Raw genomic sequence first — 755 nt, 5'->3', positions numbered from 1 at the left:
CAGTGTGTTAATCGGAGAAGTTATGATGGTAAACCTAACTACGTCTGTGTTAGATGGAATGTGCTAGCATTGGCCAGGTAAAGGAGCCTGATAACGACGAAGGTAATGTTACAAAATACTGCCCAAACGGTTTGGTTGTAAGCCCAATATTTCGACTCTTCGACACTGGATATCGTTGTGGACGGAAGCGTGAACACCTCCAGCGAAATCATTCGAGAGGCGCTATCTGGGCTGACGACGGAGAAGGTGTTGATTCCAGTGAATTGCAACGGTAACCACGGGTGTGCTATTATGATGGACCTCAAAGGGTGGAGTCATTTACGTGTACGATTCGAGTTCTTCTTCGTACGTCGTCAACGTACGTGCCGTAGCGCAGACGATGGTAGTGCTACTGCCTCCAGGTGCACAGAAAGCGTTTCGGGTGAGAGTCTTCGACGCAGGACTCGGGGTTCAGACTGACAGCTACAGCTGCGGAATCTACGTCTTGCTTGCTTTTGAAATGTTTTGTGGCGCAGAACCACTAGGTCACGTGGACAAAAAGATGCTGCAGTGCCTGCGTTACCGCTATCTTTGTACGTGTCTGTAGAGGCAGCGCAGACGAATGACTATCGCTAACTCTCAATATATTTTGGCCTTCTCACATGTCATCTTAAAGTTGATACGACTGATTTCTATCAAGCTTGAATTCCATGAGAACGCTGAAATGCAGTCGCGGCGCCGAGACCACGTGGACGCTGAGAGATCCAGCTCCAACA

This window comes from Phytophthora infestans, genomic scaffold (assembly GCF_000142945.1).
Source record: "Phytophthora infestans T30-4 supercont1.10 genomic scaffold, whole genome shotgun sequence".
Classification (NCBI taxonomy): Eukaryota; Oomycota; class Peronosporomycetes; order Peronosporales; family Peronosporaceae; genus Phytophthora; species Phytophthora infestans.
This window is presented reverse-complemented; position numbering follows the sequence as displayed.